The 10,719-nt window shown below is 29.0% G+C and overlaps 1 protein-coding gene across 1 annotated transcript in view; it reads left to right on the top strand.

Annotated features, from left to right (window-relative positions):
* LOC108903945 (AT-rich interactive domain-containing protein 5B) overlaps positions 1-10,719 on the top strand; it is a 196,229-nt gene that overhangs the window by 96,098 nt on the left and 89,412 nt on the right. The gene's annotated exons all lie outside the window — the stretch shown is intronic.

Genomic DNA, 10,719 nt, shown 5'->3' with positions numbered 1-10,719 from the left:
TAGTAATTAGTTCATTTGTTTATAAGGCCATAACTTGTAAACTATTCAACTTACCGATTCCAGATTTCGTGTGACTTATTAGACAGTGATAAGGAATAAGAGGATGCGATACCAAAACGTTCTGGTAATAATAACGCAGTTTATAAATGTTTAATTCAAAAGTCGTAAATAAACTTCTTCTGTTTATAATTTTTGATCTAATCAATATTTTTTGACGCTCGAAGTCTAGTTTTGTAGGTCTTTTGAAGACGAAAAATAAGGTACTTTACTGTTTTCTCGTGGAACTGAACGGAAAAATGTTATAAGCGAAAAACGTGAATTTACGTAAAAATTATACAATTAACCACCCTGTAAACAATCTCCCCCCCCATTTTTATGACTGTGGAATCTAATACGTTATTGTACATAATATTTAGCATCTATAGTGATAAATTCATCTTGCCGAAACAAAAAGTCGCGAAATGGTCATTTTCCAGCTTATTTTCCTGGCCTACACCCCGTACCGAGAAAAACGCGACAAATGCAAATACATCAGCGCTAATTAAGAATGTTCGATTCGGCGTTAGCGCGGCGGCCCTAATAGCCTATTGTTTGTTAAATCATATGGTAATAGAACATGCAATTTATGTGTAGATCAAAGGCATGTTTACGTCACGATCGGGGCTTAACTGTGGTCCAACCCCTTAGTGCGCAGATAATTTACAATGTAGGTATTGGGAAGGTTTTACTAATCGAATTATGTTAGGTGTATGGACTCCCAGGACTTTAGTACGAAACACGGGCGAATACGCTCTCGGAATGTTCCGATGAATTAGTCGAGTTCAGCGGTGACCGCAGAGGGTCAAGAATTTATATATGGGTACTATTCTTGGACGCTGGTGGGAGTTTGACCGAAAAGAAAGAGAATTAATATTCGTCATTATCGGTCTTGAACTTGTTTGATTTATTTGTTTGAAAATACACTCTTCGTTGTAAATTTTTAAGATATTTACATGAATATCATAATTGGGACACCAAACAAGTGACACATACATATGCTAGAACCGTTTTAACATTGCCATTACGTCACGAGTGTGACCCAATATCAAAGACGCGCCAAAAAGAGATACAATGATGGTAGGTACAGATGTCTTCATAGTCTCAATCTATCACAGACAATCGTTCCAATATTTTATGTGTTTTGGAGTGAAAGAAAATGGTGCACGTTTGTTGGGTATCAGTTTTAGACTGTATTTTGACTACCGCAGTTCAAACAAAACAGAGTATCTTACCAAATTAGGAGGGCGCTGGTGTCCCATATGTACCGTTTAGAGAGGGGAGATAAAAAAGCGGCAGTTTGAATTAAAAATCGATCATGTCATTTTTGTGATGTGTTAAAAATTTAAAAATAGATAATGTAAGCTACTGTGAATTATATAAATAATGAAAATGTCACTCCGGACTGTAATAAAAAATGAAATTAAATAGATAATAAAAAATATTAGAGAAGAATTTGGTGTTCGTAGAAAGAAAAAAACTAGTTTTCAATCAATTAGAAATGGAAATTTCCAACGATTCAAGAAATTTTTGGTTTGGTACATGGACATGCGCACAAGGAATTTATGACGTGTCTTGTTAATGTTAACCTATAAGTAAGATTTATGTTTTTGATAATTACTTTGTTAACGATTTTAATTTAATCTAAGTAAAAAATAGTCACATTTTATAAAGGAAGTTCCGTTTATGAAAAATAGTAATTCTTGTATTAGTAATATGGAATTTCTACTTATGGTAATAAAAAATAGAATATAAAAAAGTCAGTGTCAATAAACTTTTTAAAATATTACAGATGTTTGATTTTGAGTCCAGTGATTCAGATGACTTATTAGACGCATTGTCCAACTTGAGTGATGAAATAGATTTACTCTAAGAAAAAGAAATAGTAAAAAATAAAAACCACTATGAAATTACAAAATATACTCCATTATAAAGGTCATAGAAATAGGTAATTTAAATATTTTATAACTGTAAAATCGATCAGTTTTCTGGGTATATAAATATTTTAAAATTGCTGTAAAATTTAATTCTACTTCGTAAAATTGTTGATTTAATTTGAAAGTAACATGGTTCCATGACTTATTCCAAAGTAGGGTATAATTAATAAGTTATTATAAATAAATATTTTAGCAATGTTCTATATTTTTGTTATATATTTTGTAAATAAAATGTTTATCTACCAAAGATTTGAATGTTTTATTAATTGAATCAAAAAACGAAATTATGTATTTGTAATTGAAATAAAAATAAATATTTATTCATAATAAACAAATAACACAGTAAATATATATTAAAATATTAAAGAAATAACAGGAACTCTTCTTAAAAATAAATAATACTTATCAGTCTATCTCGTTTTTCTTCTTAAAATTTCATTTTGTTCGTGAAGCAATTGATTTCCATGTTTATAAAAGTAGTCAATTACCATTACAGATCGATCAGCATCGATTACTACACTTATCCTCTTTAAATTTTATTCGATATCTGAATTTCAATCGGTTTTTTACTAACAGGAAAGAAACAGCAACTAATTGGAAATGATTTATTCAATTCAGTAATGATCATAACTATATCACCAGCAAAACTCATCTGAAGGATACGAATTTAATTATTTATGCATGTAATATAAATTACAAGAATATGTAGGAATAAATAAAGTATACTTTGTTGCTATTGTCAATATTATGTGCTGAACATATTCTTTTTTCAACAAAACGAAAGCTAAATTTAAAAAATAGCGATTTTTTATCAAATTTAAATGAAAAGGAAGTAATTTTTTCAGTGGAATATGCAAGACGTTATCAATGTTTTGTTTATTTTAATGTATTCTATCGTCTGTTAAAATTAAGGCAGTCAAACTTTTAACACCCTGTATTTTGCTTGTCTGTATACTAAATGAGCGCAATTTATATATTTTCATCGTCCAAATTTGACAAAAATTCTTACAATCTAAAAAAAATAGACGGTTTTTTTTATTAATTTCTACATTGAAATTTCCATACAGAAATGTCAGTATTAAAAAAAATGGAAAAGTAAGTTTTTGACTTTTTAACGATTGTTGTATGTTTAACATAAGCTTTACATATTTTTTAGAGTACTTTTTTATCAATATTATTAATGGATTAAATATTAATTCTCATAATAAAGCTCTTAATAATTTGTCCATAAAATTAATATTTGCTGGTATTTTATAATGTTACTAGAAAGGCAGGCAAACTCCGCTAATGCGGAGTTTGACCTTTCTCTCGGGCTTTTGGCCCTCGGGCCGCGCTGCGCGCGGCCCGAGCACCGCTCCGCGGTGCTTTCCTCGCTGGTTAGTAGATAAACACCCTGTACTTTGATTTTTAAACACCCTGTATATAAAAGTATGAGGAGAATGTTTTTCAAAAAAGACTAGGCCCCGCTCGAGAAAAGAATAAGAAAAGTTTCTTCCAAACTTCCAAAAAGGCATCTGGTTAGTAAATATAAAATTTTTCTCCAAAGACTACGTAGGTAAGGTAGAAATGGTAAAAAAAATAAATTAAGACATTTGCTTGATAAATATACAAATTTTCATTAAAATACTAGTAAATAAAGACAAAGCTAAAAGTGAAAAGAAATGAAACTGCCCTTAATTCTATAGAACATCTAGTATATGGATTTTTAAAAAAGCGACTTTTCTTCAAAAGATTTATAGAAATAATTAACAAAATGAATAAGGGAAAATCTGCTACACCTGTGTCAGTTTTATGGAACATCCTGTACAAAAATTGCAAGAAACACCTGGTTAGTAGGGTATAAGGTTTTTCATAAAAATATTACAGACTTCAGTACAAAATATAGAAAAGGAAAAAAACATTAAGGAAAGTTTCGTTCTATTGGTAATAAATACTCAGTATAAAAATTCAAAAAGACTGGTTAATAAGTATACAATTTTTCATTAAAAGACTTTAGTAAATAAAGACAAAGTTAAAAGTGAAAAGGAAAGAAATTGCACGTTTCAGATGTGGATCAATTTTATGGAACATCCAATACATATATGGATTTTCTAAAAAGCGGCTGGTCAGTAAATATACAACTTCAAAAGATTTCATGAAAAAATTAACAAAATGAATCAGAGAAAATCTTGTCCATCTGTGTCAGTTTTATGAAACATCCTGTACATATATAGCAAAAAACATTTGACACCGTGTGTAGAAATATCTATTTGAAAATTTAGGTAGGCAGTGAAATGAAATACTCATTAATAATGTTATTATTAGAATTTAGCTACAAGTTCCACATAATTTTTAATTAAATATATTATTTGTAGTTTTAAATCGTTAAGATAATGTCTTAAATCCAAAATCTTATGTATATGATGTAGATAAGCAAAAATTATTGTGTGAATTTTTCCAAAATCATATCAGTATCACTCAAAACACTGTGTATTTTTTTAAATAATATTTATTTTTAATATTTCCGTGAGAGATATTGACTTAAAAAAAGAAATATGAAATGGGAGTGATTTAAATGTGAAAACCGATAAATAAATTTCTGAAATCCACCTAGAAAATTGGAAATATCAGGAAAGTTGGTCAAAATTTGGAATATCAGTCGTTTGGGAATATGGAATTACAAATTATTTTAATTACTGCAAGGTTCTATAGAAAATGTTAATTATGTACAGCAAAAAATAATGAAAGATAAACTTCCTAAACGCATGTATTTAATATTTCTTGTTTTGAATATTTGGAGCTCATAATTTTCCTCCAATAACAAACAATACACATCACAAGAAATCTCACTTAAGTTTATTTACATTCACCCGCAGCTCCCGTTTTATAAACCGATAGAATCGCCGACCCAATTCGTACGTTTAAAAATAAATTCCCGAACTATAAAACCAAAATGTATTTTGATAAAACACACTCTCTCACAAGCCGGGACGAAACCGAAATCGAACTACATTTTATTCCTTCTTTTATGTGTCCATTCCCTTTATGAAGGCTTTGTTCGCGCACGGGAAACACATTAGAGAGCCAACACGTTGATTAATTCATCAAAACGTCGCTTCTCCCCTATAAAAGTGTGTAATTTGATTAATTCCAGGAATTCCGCAGCTGGAGAATTGTAACTGCTTACTTCTCTGTGCATTCTGTGCACACAAAACGCATAAAGACAATTGGAGAGTCGCGTCCAGGTGCTGTTTTAATAAATATGGAAATAATTTTTACTAAAGCATGATCAAAACGCGTTCGGGAGGGGTGAAACACAGGAAGGAGGGACTTAGGAGGGTCAAAGTATGATGTAATGTAAAGTATAGAAAAACAGTTAAAAAATGTGCGATGTGGATGATTCAATCAACAAAAAACAAAAAGAGGAAACATTTAAAAAGTCTAATTAGAAGTTTAAAATTTCTACCATTTTACTGGGTACACAATTGAAAACGTTTCTTAAAATTGTCAACAACACTATCAAGAATCAATATGAACGGTTTTAGTGGGATTAAGACTAATAATAAGCTAAAAAAAATACCTTTTTTAATTTTTTTTCGTTTAAAATATAAAATTAAAATTATCATTTTCTAGGTGAGACATTGAATATAATTGATATAACCGACAAGTATATGTCATCTTAAATGTCATTACTACTCAATTCCAAGCATTGCTATCTACTGACTAATCTATATGTGCTATGAAAGTTCGACTTGTTTCGAACTAGGCTAAACAACTACTCTGCGGGCTTTCAGCATTGACTTACACTTGCAATATCTAGTAACAGCTAAAGTCATTCGACGCAGAATCACCAAATTTGGACCAGTGTCAGTCATTAGTTCTCATCTGCTTGCTCTGAATACTTATTGGTGAAATAAAAAAATCTATAATCACAGTTCAAAGACATGCTCAAAAATGCAAAAAAAAAATTAAAAAATGACTTGCAACATTGAATTTTTCAGTAAAAAAAAAACAAATACTGATTACTTCATTCAGTTGTACCGAAAAAGTACAAAAAAACTGTCTCATTGTTTGACCCAAAACTTCATTTTTGTACAGTATGGCTATAAACATAAGTCGAATAGTGAATAAATAAAATAAATAATAATTTTCTTTCCGTAGGATCGATTAGTGTACTTATTTTTTTTTATTTTGATGAATTCATAGATATACAGTGTATCCAAGATAAGGATGGGATAGCATTAGGATCTAGGAAACGGTAAGAGATACGGGGTGGCTCAAATTAGAAAAAAGTTGTTTAAAAAGTTTTAAAATTCCGGATAGTTTCGGAGATATCCGGAAAAAACCCGAAATTTTGTTTAATTTTTTTTGGCTTTAATTGAAAACAAATTTTAAAATAAATTACGTATTTACAATGCCACTTTTTTCGCTCTACACAATTACGTCAACATTTTTGCAATCCGACGTTTCGTCTTTTTTTTCCTGAGTACGGCTCTGGAACGCTTTCAAAATATCTATTGGATGAAATCAGTATAAAAGTCAATGCATACCGCACAAAATGTCCAACAATTTTTTTACTACTATTAGCAATACTAATTAGAAATAATAAAATATTTCATAAATTCGTATTATTTTTTTACTAGGTACAACTTTTAAATTATTCATTAAAAAAAATTGTTGGATATTTTGTGCTGTATTGACTTTTATACTGTTATTACTTCCTCCAATAGATATTTTGAAAGCCTTCAGAATGGTAGCTAAAAACCTTTTTAAGCAATTACAATAGTAATATCATCTAATTCAGAATTAAAAATGACCTTAGATTTTGTCATAAAAATTGCAGCGACATACTTAAAAAAATTAATCTGACGATGGTCCCTCGACGACGAAACGTCGGATTGCAAAAATGTTGACGCCATAGGATAGAGCGAAAAAAATGGCATTTTAAAATTCGTATTCAAATAAAGCCAGAAAAAAAATAAAACGATTTTGCAAAATTTCGGATTTTCGGATTTCGCGTCAACAATAGACTTTGTAGTTAATACTTTGTATTGCTGAAATCTCAAATCATCCAGAGATAATTTGTCATTTGTACATTTGTAATTCGACTTAGATGTATATAGCAATACTGTACAAAAATAAAGATTTGGGTCAAACAATGAGACACAGTTTTTTTTTATATTTTTTTCCATAGAATTGAATGGTGTAATCAGTTTTTGAATGTTTTTTAATTTAAACAAATTATCAACAATTACTGAAAAATTCATTGTTGCAAGTGTTTTTCAATTTGTTTTGCATTTTGAAGCATGTTTTTGAACTGTGATTACAGATTTTTTTATTTGACCAAAAAGTATATGTCAGAACGAAAAAAATGAATACGATGATTTCGAAGTAGAGTTTTTCTTTGAAAAAAAGTGTTTCAGGCCGAAAAAAATGAATATCAGAAACTTCTTGATTTTTTTTATCTAAAAAAATGTGTAGTTATTTAATACACAAAAAGGTATACTTTCGCCAAGTTTCGTTATTTTTGGCGAAATTAGAAATAAAAAACGAAAAATCAGAAAAAAACTGCTTTTCGCATTTTTCTCGGAAATTTTGGGGTTATGTTAAAAAGTGACCTCTACAAAAGTTGTAGATTTTTGCATGATTTTTTGTATTACATACTTTTTTGTTTGACGTCAACTTTCGCCAGAAATCCCAATGATACAATTTTTCATAATTTTTCAACCCCCCAAATCAACCATCTGCCGCCCGTGCTCACGCATTTAATTTTTTTACGTTTACGTTTTTACCATTTCCACTTATAAAAGTCTAGGTAACATTTTTTTTTCTTCAAGTGTAATTTGGTTGGACTATAATAATAATACTTCCAATCTGATATTATTTTGACAATTTTTTTAAGTATTTTACGAAAATTCTCCAGTATTGTCAGTAAAGTGTAGTACGTTTGAAAAAGGAATACAAATGGAAATTAATATATTTATGAATAAAAAGTATTTTTGTATAATTCCAAAGAAAGTATGTATATTATTTTTCTATAGTAACATTTAATAATATTTTGGTATTGAATAATATAATCTAATATTAGTAGTAGAAAGTGGTAAGTATATTTTATGAAATTATTTATTAAAACACATTTGACCACAACATTAAGTTTATATTTAATTTTTTTTACAGAAATTAAAAAAAAATAAAATCTGATCCTGATATGCGCGATAACAGTTCTTTGTTACACCTGTGATTTTTACGCTTTTATTATATTAAATCATTGAACTATACTATAGTTTTACCCTCGGTTTTACCACATATGCAAATATGTCAATCGTTCTTGGTACCTATCCTGGTTGTAAATAATTGTATATACAAAATCAAATTACAATAAATAGATTTACTGGAAAATATCAATACAGTATCAATACGAGTATTTGTTAATTGACACTTGTTAACTGCAAAGTGTTAGCGAAAAGTAAAGAGATTTAAGAAGTTGTAGTCATCTTTAACGGTATTTTCCAAACTAGTTTGTTGACTCTACTTGACTTAAGTTTGTGTTTTATATAAAGATTTTACTATTTTCTACCTACAGGGTAGGAAAGTACAGACGGTCTATCTGAAGTTACGTGAGAGAGATAAAGTTAGCCATAGAAATCCATGCGATTTGTGAAATATTTAATGTTTTTTTTTTTATGTATTTGAACATCTTTATTTTAACAGAATTATGTGCTTAATTTTCTCCTTCACCTTCTTACACCAGAAAGCTTAAATTGTTGCTAATTAAAATCGCACTGAACAAGAACCATTATCTCGATCTAAGTAATCCTTCGAATTGAATGTTTTTGTTTTCTTGCATTTGCATCGTATGTGAATGCGTGGATAAACCGTCACAAAGGCATCTAGTTTCATAAAATAAATACGCTTCGGTTTCCAAAATTCGTCCTTAAAGATGCAGACCGTCAAACAAATCGCTATATCCAATAACGGCCATTACGCAAACGGCACCTGCCTTCGAGAAAAGTCAAAACGTCCTTGTTAACCGCCCATAAAGTTCGAAATTGATAAGGAATTCCTGAAGAACGTGTACATTACACGAAAACGTATACGGCTCGGCTATGTAAAAGCAGAAGTAAAACGTGTTGTGAATTTAATTTTCTCGGAATGGAAGTAATGCTTTCCCAAAATAAACGTCTGCAGCGGAATGTATGCAGATGCACGCGTTTCAGGTCCTAAAATATTACCGAATAACTTCCAGACGTCTTTATCATAAATAAAGTGATATTTTCAGTATGCCCCGCGTTATTGTTTTGTCATCGTAATGACATGGCATTGTTTCCCTCCGGGTAAACCTCATTGCTGGGTCGTTTGTTTTTAGTGGTTCTGAATGTATTCTTAAAACATACCGAATAGTCATATCTAAATGTTTTAACTATTTACATTCTGTTTTCGTTTTCAAAACAGAATAATTTTCGTTTTAAATTTTGTTTGTCCGAAATAATTATTTCTTAAATTAAGGAAATTATTCCTCAATCAGGATTTATTGTTTAATTAAAATGTAATTATACTGGGTGTCCCAGAATAACGTGTACAACGGAAGACCACAGGTTGNGTATAATTCCAAAGAAAGTATGTATATTATTTTTCTATAGTAACATTTAATAATATTTTGGTATTGAATAATATAATCTAATATTAGTAGTAGAAAGTGGTAAGTATATTTTATGAAATTATTTATTAAAACACATTTGACCACAACATTAAGTTTCTATTTAAATTTTTTTATAGAAATTTTAAAAAAATTGATGTAGATCTGATTCTGATATGTGCGATAACAGTTCTTTGTTACACCTGTGATTTTTACGCTTTTATTATATTAAATCATTGAACTGTAGTTTTACCACATACGCAAATATGTCGATCGTTCTTGGTACCTACCCTGGTTGTAAATAATTGTATATACAAAAACAAATTACAATAAATAGATTTGCTTGAAAAACTGGAAAATATCAATACAGTATCAATATTTGTTAATTGACACTTGTTAACTGCAAAGTGTTAGTGAAAAGTAAAGAGATTTAAGAAGTTGTAGTCATTTTTAAAGGTATTTTCCAAACTAATTTGTTGACTCTACTTGACTTAAGTTTGTGTTTTATATAAAGATTTTACTATTTTCTTCCCATATTCATGTGTACGTCTGCTATACCAAAATATAAAGTGTATTGTGAAATACACAAAATTTCAGAACGAATTAAAGAGCTAAACATCAATACAGATCAAGGGAAAATTAAAATAAAAATAATGATCAAATCCAACACTCGAGTTATATTAAATATTGAATTTAAAAAAAAAATTAAATTAAATCAAACCAAAGACAATACACTAGATGGATACTGGGAGATTAGAAATCAAACAGTAAATAATAAGTTATAAGCTATAAAAGATAAAATTTTGTAGAGAAAATTAATAGAATTTAAATGATCCGGACAAATGTCAAAATTAATAAACTTTTGTAAATTTAAAATATTAAAATTAAGAAATTTAATGCTAAAATAGCATGAAAGGATAGTTAATTTAATAAAGAATCACCTGAGCACATAAAATAACAAGATCCTAAATGTGTTAAAGTAAATTTTAAAAAGTACATAATATGTCGGTAACGATAAGGTAACGAAGGATAAAAATTTTAATATAACTTTGTGCCAGATAATAGAAAGTAATAAAATGTTAAGTTAACTATACCTTAAATGAAATTCCATAGGTAAAATAAGATTCACAA

The sequence above is a fragment of the Anoplophora glabripennis genome, unplaced genomic scaffold, assembly GCF_000390285.2.
Source record: "Anoplophora glabripennis isolate ALB-LARVAE unplaced genomic scaffold, Agla_2.0 scaffold10, whole genome shotgun sequence".
Taxonomy (NCBI): Eukaryota; Metazoa; Arthropoda; class Insecta; order Coleoptera; family Cerambycidae; genus Anoplophora; species Anoplophora glabripennis.
Note: the sequence above shows the minus strand (reverse complement) of the source record. Positions and strands in the feature narration are given on the sequence as shown.